We start from the raw sequence: 6,598 nt of genomic DNA, 5'->3' as shown, positions 1-6,598 counted from the left end.
AATTTCACCACCAGTTTCACCCCATAATATTTTTGCCTTGCATTGGATGGCATTGAATTCAATTAATGCCCCCTCCCCTAAACTCAAACCCTGGATCCGCCCCTGTTATGCCATAGCTTTTGTTACTTTGTATGTACTATTTTAGTTATATCATGTTCTTTGTTGTGTTTGTTTGTTTTCCATATCTGGTCTTTGTACCTGGAATACATTCTTTTGATTTCCGCTAGAATCTTGGTTCCCTTGACCACTCCTTTAAATGAATAAAGAGGCGAAATGACGAAGGTACGAACGATCATACTTGATGATTCAATGTCCCGGAAACGCACAAAGATTAAAGTCCAGGTACCAGTATCATATTGCATATCCCTGAGCGGGTGTACGTGTGCATTGTCTTTCTACAAACTAATGTTTTGTCAAAAGATATGAACAATGACTTATAAATAGAGCAAACATCACACTGTAAGATGAACTTGTTTAAAAGAAAATCTAACATAATAACATAAAAATGTTCCACTGAAAAGGTTGGTTTGATGAGAGCAAAACGAAAGTTGAAGTAAGGAAAATGGCTATAATTTATAGTTCAAGACTACTTTTCTGTCCGATCTTCGGGGTCTCACCCTATTTTCTTTGCGGGAGATTATTTTTTCACATGTCCTTAGAAAAGCTACATTAGTGAAAGTTTTATTGAATCAATTTACATATTTTAAAAAAAAAAATCTTAAAAAATATGCATTTCACTATAGAAGTCAATGGGAAAATTAATACGATACTGAGACCTCCATGATGGCATGAACCAAACTCCGGAGCGTTAGTCTCTTCAATGCTGGCACTACTTTTTCCATTCCAGAATACCACTGCCACCGGCTTGGAGAAATTTGTGTTCAAATAAAACACGTTTTCCTACGCAGAAAAAATCAGATGATCTTGTGTATCATTTTGTATCAAAATATTTTTGGTACTTTGTTGATTAGAAATGCTTTGTCATGTTATGTATTTATATGTTTTACTATAACATTGTCGTAACCAATAAAGAACTACATTTTGTGTGACTTGTTTCGTATTCACGACTTAGTATGTTGGTCTCTAGGTTAGTGATGGAACGTCAATGGTTCAGAACTGAAGCAGCTTTGGAGTTTTGGGCATGAACCTCTGAGTTAAGATACAGAAAATAGTGACTTTGTTGAGACTTTATGATAATGGTGTAGATATAGGTATGTTTATTTCTATACTACTGCACTTGATAAGCAAACAACAACAAAAACAGAAAAGAAAAGCGAAAGTACATATGTACATGTAAAACTGCTCTTCTCAGTCTCTCTCAGAGAAGAAGTGATGGATGCAAATGAGGTAAAACGAGCTAAAAAGTTATTTTTGTATAATAGTGATTTCACTCATTTCATGATACCTAGGGAAATATAGTTCTATAACTATATGTAGTTTTATAACATAGATATGAATATTGCAAGTTGTTGTGTAATTTAATATTGATAACAATAATATTAAATAACTCGTTGATAAATATTCATTAATGTGTAAATAAATATTTAATAACATGATAATAATTACTTATCAACATGTGCATGAATGATTTAATGATATCAATAAATAGATGAATTAGTAACATTTGATAAATATTTATTAGCATGTTGATAAATCATTTATTAATATCTATAAATTGAACGAATTATAAATATGATGATAAACCTTTTGTTACTAAATCTTATTCCAGATTATACATGCAGGGCAATATCCAATAAAATAAGCTATTACACTTTTCTGACCACAATTAAACCACCTATGGTGGCACCCTCTTTTTGAACATGTTTAAAATAATTTATCTATTTATTGATATCAATAAATGATTTTATATTCTAATAAATATTTATTTATGTATTGATAAATCTTACAGTTTATTGATATCAATTATTAATTATGAACATGTTGATAAATATTTATTAATGTGTTGGTAAATTATTTATTGAAATCAATATCTATTTATTAATGTGTGAATAAACATGTATGTATTGATATCAATAAATGATGATTTATTGATATCAATAATTAATCCTAAATATCAATTATTCAATAGTGAATATCAACAATGATTGATTGATATCAATAATTAGGTAATAAATTCCATAACACCTTACCTTACATAAAAAATGAATTGGGCTGCAACAATACACCTACCTCATGATATGATACATATTGTGAAAAAAGGTTCTGGATAAGATACACAACAACATGTTGTCCTGTATATTTTCTTCAATTTGGAATAAAAAAATATTCAACAAATTCAAATATGATGAATTTTGTTGAAGCCAGGTTTCATTCTTAGGGTCCTAAAAATAATGAATTTTTCTTAACAAGACATGTCCTACTTTACTATTTGCATGGAAATTTAATGAATAGTTTGAAAAAAAAGATGTATTTTGACCTGTATCTTATTGTATCAAAGGGTACACTATGCAGTTACATTAAGGTGCACTGTTTCGCACACTAAGTTGGCCCGGCCTAATTTTGTAAAATTTAATAGTCGAAGTTCGGTGGATATATTGTTTTAAAAGTAGTTAAGGTTCAGATAAAGTCAGTGTCAAATATTCCTTACTGAATTGTTTTTATTCACAGTTTTAATAATACCTTAAATTTAGCACTGAAACATGACTAAATGCATCTTTATATGTATATAACACACAAGCACAAGTCAAACTTAGCAACAAAGTTTTATAACTTCTATACAACATTAACAACAAAAGAGTAAACAACATATTTTAGAATAAATCTACAGCTGTCAAAGACAAAATTTGAAGTCTGAAATTCATATAGTCATGTTCCTTAATGTATTATGCATTGCAAGCTAGCATTATTTATCTTGAAAAATTTGCCATTTTTTAAAATTTAGATGAATTGAATTTTACGCTATGATCCAGCTTAATACCAATACTAATAAAGACAAAATATTAAAATTTTCATTCAAATCTGGCAATTTGTCACCAATTATTGCTAGCTTGCACTGCACTAGATATTTAAGTACAGCATATTTGCATTTCCCATCAAAAATCTGTTCTGGTAAAACTACATTCATTTTAAAATTTGATGCTTCAAATTATGGCTGTTGTAACATGTTTTGTGAAGGAAGGGTACATGCATATGTAGAATACTGTACCTAAGCATTAAAGCAATGTATTGCATTCTTAACATCTTGTCTAAAATTATATTGACAATTAATGTCCTAAATTTTGACTTTAGCAGAACCTTAAGCATTTATACATAGACAGGTGTAATATATGAAATGGTAAAACAGTAATTTAAATGAAGAAAAGTATCTGGAACGTTTCATTCTCCTGTCGTATTAGGTTCTCTCCTCAACATTAGGTGGCTGATTTTCAAAATACCTTAATTGCACAAACTTTAGGAACTAAGATTGTGAGAGAATGAAGGGTGTTATTATTTTTGCCTTTCACCTCCTCCATGCATGTTTTCATCCTGTGCTAGTGTCTAAGTGCCTGATATTTTACAAAACATAGTATTTGGCTGTTAGTTTTGGAAAGGCACTCCTGATTTATACTAAACTCAGTAATACTTGTTTCAGTATGTTACCATGCCTACTGGATTATATGACAATAATCACTAATTTATTTATAAATTATTTTAACCTCCATACCCAAAGGATAAGAAAATTATGTACTGGATTTTATGACATCAGTTTCTAATTTACTTATAGGAGAGTTCGCCAGTCTCATTAGTGATGTCATATTCACTAATTTGCATATCATTAAGTGTCAAATTGGTTGGCAAATAAACAACTATATAATCAATCGACAATTTCATGATTAGAATCCAATTTTCAAAACTTTATATCTTTGTTATTTTATATCCAATTTTGGTTCTGTAAAATGTGTCATTTGGATAAAATAATTAATATTTTGTATGGAAATGAATTACTCTTTTATTTGAAAAATAAACTTTTAAATGATATTCATATCTTAACCTCTATTTTCATGCTTATATATTCAAATTACCAAATATTTATATAAAAATTTCATGAATAAAAAGAGTTTTATTGGCAGTGTAGGGGACCGCAAAAATTTTTCAATTGTCTTAAAAAATGAAAATGTTTTGATAATTTAAAGTTGATGCCCTATGCCACTCAATGAAATTTTTGCCAACCAAAATCAAATCATGTGAGTGATGACAACCCTCCTATAAATTATTTGAACCTCCTCATCAAGGATAAACAAAATATGTATTTTTTTTTATGAAAAAAAAAAAAAAAAAAAAACCCTTGAAATTTCTGTGCGGACTGCCTCAAAGCAGCTTCCTTTCATCAAAATGAGACAAAATTTTCAGAATAGACTTAACCGTATAGTACTACCAAATGTATTGTATTGTATGGTGACCATAGGTATTGTGATACATCAATATCGCAATGAACTGTTGCATCCTTAAAAATGAAACATCTTTTAAAATGCTTGGTATTTTTCAACTTAAGAAGGGGTTTTTCCTAGTTAAAACCTCTTAAGCCCAACTCCTCCTAAACTGCTCAAGGAATTTTGATGTTATTTTATAGGAAGTTTTGCAATCATATGTAGACGCGCATTGAGGGATATAACTCCAAAGGGAGATAGCTCAACATTAGTTTGTTACAATTTGAATCAAAGTACTCATGTACTGAATCAATTTATATCGATCGTTCGCATTTTTAAACTTCAAATAATTGTCAAATTGCAAAAATATGGAATAATAGGAAAGTACGGGGCTTGAACTCAAATGTATCTCAACACATGCTTATTGTTATAAATGGTTAATATTGAACTCTTTGTTTTATTTTTAAGTTTACCATTCTGATTACGAAGGACATTATAAAAATTCACGATGCATCGTAACAGTGCGCCAGTTTGCATTATATTCAGTTTCGATATCGGTTTACATGGAACACCTATATGAATGTACACAAAAATTCTCCGACTCTGTGCATGATTGAACTACCAACTACAATTTGGCCATTCTCAGTTTTTTATTTTTCAGGTCGAAATTCAATTTATCGACCTCCAGGTCCAAACTTAAGCCAAATTTATTGAATGAATATATCCTTAGATACATGATCCTCTCAACTAGGTACATTGCTCACTTGATAAACTTAATAGCTCAAGTTCTACAAGTCATTCCACAGACACCTATGTGTCACAAAAAAGTGCTTAGCTTCTGGATACATAGTTCAGAGACATGTACAGTAACATACCCATAAAAGATAAAGCCTTAGAATATAATTTCAACAATGGTGTCTAGTGCAGGAACATTAGCCATGCACCTCTATTATAATAACATACAAATGGCAAAAATAGTCAAATAGATTAAGAATGATCAAGAAAAATGCAATAACTCAAGACCAAAAAATGACACAATCCCGAAACAATCATTATCGAAATTCCTATGCCATAGTGTATGCAGTTTCATTTTTATTTGTCATCTCCAGGCTTCCAATGTCATGAGGCGGTAATCGTGATAAAAATACATGACACAATTGCTGATATGTCAGGATGATTTTAGGGGTTATACTACTCCTATTTAAAAAATGGCCAAAATATGAACCCTGAACCCCTTTTCTTTATACACATTTTCTTGATCGGATAAACCTCCCCTTTTTTCCACCAGGGCCTGCATGAAATATCTGAGGACAGCTATTCCAATTGGTACTCAGCATTCCACTTCATAATTCAACTCTATGATTTATGACTATTTATAATTTCATATGGTTTCGTTTCTAGCTTAACATCAGATGGTTTATTATGCATCTAAAAATAAATAGGCAACTTTAATATATCGAAACTGAACTACTGAATATGAGGGTAATTGCATAGAAATAAACATGTACTGATAAAAGGTTAGAGGTCAACTATCTTTAATTCCATCATTATTAATGCAAACCGAATTTGAAAGTATATTCAGTTCACAGTAAAAGTTGTTTATTTGGGTTTGTTTATTGGTGTTAATAACACAGATTTGAATTTGATATATTAGAAATACTTATAAAGATGATCTACCTATCTGCATTTGAACCTTAATGAGGTATGCCAATGGGACTATTTCCTGCGGTAGAATAAGATAATTGGAGATGCTATCAGGCCTTACTAATTTAAAGGCTTTGGCGACTGCTATATCAATTTTGATTTTGATTCTAAATTAATAAAAAAAAAACAAGTATAGGTCCCATACTTCACTATAAAACTCAAGGGATTATGAAGGTTAGGCATCAAGAAGGGGTATAATTACTGTTAAAGGTCGTTAAAAGTTACCATTTTACTCAAAGGTCTTACACTTAACATCTAACTTTTTTGAAGTGGGGGTATTCTCTTTGTTAGCTTGTTCAAAGCTGTTTTTGTTCATACAGTTAATGGGCTAATTTCCAGTTTATGGACTACAACTAAAAATGTATCCACCAATTGTCATGACATTATGAATTGTTTGTTGCTTTTAATTAAGGCTTCTATATTTATTTTTTATAACATCTAGAAGAAAAGGTTTGGGACGTATAGAAATTGCATTGTTTGTCTTCTGTTTGTCTGTCCACGTAATCTTTTATAAGTTTTATTGCAAG

At 30.3% G+C, this 6,598-nt stretch overlaps 1 protein-coding gene across 5 annotated transcripts in view; it reads left to right on the top strand.

The window, feature by feature from the left end:
- The first annotated feature begins 289 nt into the window (after positions 1–289).
- The window catches only part of LOC148604995 (uncharacterized), a 30,436-nt gene continuing 24,127 nt past the window's right edge, over positions 290–6,598 (top strand). The window contains exons 1-2 of one of the 5 annotated variants that reach the window (XM_088549609.1): positions 290–342; positions 1,088–1,211. The gene's annotated coding sequence lies outside the window, so the exon portion shown is untranslated. Of the gene's footprint in view, positions 554–1,087; positions 1,212–6,598 lie in introns of all 5 variants that reach the window. The other 4 variants (XM_088549607.1, XM_088549604.1, XM_088549606.1 and 1 more) reach the window with 4 other exon arrangements.

The sequence above is a fragment of the Perna viridis genome, chromosome 10, assembly GCF_037379345.1.
Source record: "Perna viridis isolate PV_CMFRI_1.1 ecotype Kerala chromosome 10, ASM3737934v1, whole genome shotgun sequence".
Classification (NCBI taxonomy): Eukaryota; Metazoa; Mollusca; class Bivalvia; order Mytilida; family Mytilidae; genus Perna; species Perna viridis.
This window is presented reverse-complemented; position numbering and strand designations above follow the sequence as displayed.